Below are 943 nucleotides of genomic sequence, written 5' to 3'. Positions count from 1 at the left end.
CTCGCTGATCTCTTCCCCCCCTTCCCCGGTCTTCTCCACCCCACCCCGGTTCAGACGGCAAGGCCCGAGCGGCTGCCAGTTGCCGGGCCCTGCTGATCTCCTCTCCCCCCCGGCTCCCCCAGGGTCCTCCACTCCATCCTCCGTGCCGTGCGTCACCTGTCCCTTCCCCCGGGCCTCGCCTGCTGCCGCCGCCGCTCCGAAGCGAGGCTCAAGCGGCTTGTAGCCACCAGGCCTCGCCGGTCCCCGCCAGCCAGCCAAGTGTTCTGCTGCCTTCCCATCCCACTGTGGCGGCGGCGGCGGCGAGGCAGTTTGCAGAGCATTCCTTGCGCATGCGCAGGGGACGCTCTGTTACTTTTGGGGGGATTTAAATATCCCCCCCTTTTTTTTTTACACTTTTCAGATTTTTGTGCACACCTGGGGATCGCCCCAAATGTGCACGAAAATCTCCCCGCCCCCCAGGTGCCCCCGATGTGCGGATTTAGATATCTGCACGCAGGGGGTGCCTTTCGCTATTAGTATAAGGACAAGTGGAGACCCGAAAGAAACTTGCGGAATGGTTATCCTATTCCTCACACCTTTGCTTCCTCCTGTCTCCCTCTACCTCTCTCACACTCTTTTTCCCTTCTGCCCCCCCTTTCTTTTTCTCCTCCAGCTATGGCATTATACTGATCTGTAGTTCCTTCCCTCCTCAAATCCCACCCTCCCCAGGCTCCACCCCACAAATGTCCAGGAATTTCCCAACCTGGAGTTGGCAACACAATTTCCTTCCCACAGCCAACCTACCTTTATCTGCCTCTCTGTCTTCAACTTTCCATCTCCACACCCCTCCCCCACAGCCTCTACCTAGGAAAATTACAGTCTTTCTCCACAGTGGGGACCAAAGCAGCTTACATTATTCTCTCCTCCTTTTTATCTGCACAACAACCCTGTGAGGTTGGCTAGG

At 57.3% G+C, this 943-nt stretch overlaps 1 protein-coding gene across 1 annotated transcript in view; it reads left to right on the top strand.

Moving 5' to 3' along the window:
* LOC107122431 (caspase-7-like) overlaps positions 1 to 943 on the top strand; it is a 36220-nt gene that overhangs the window by 32279 nt on the left and 2998 nt on the right. The gene's annotated exons all lie outside the window — the stretch shown is intronic.

The sequence above is a fragment of the Gekko japonicus genome, unplaced genomic scaffold (genome assembly GCF_001447785.1).
Source record: "Gekko japonicus isolate JY-2015 unplaced genomic scaffold, Gekko_japonicus_V1.1 scaffold633, whole genome shotgun sequence".
In the NCBI taxonomy this organism is placed as follows: Eukaryota; Metazoa; Chordata; class Lepidosauria; order Squamata; family Gekkonidae; genus Gekko; species Gekko japonicus.
Note: the sequence above shows the minus strand (reverse complement) of the source record. Positions and strands in the feature narration are given on the sequence as shown.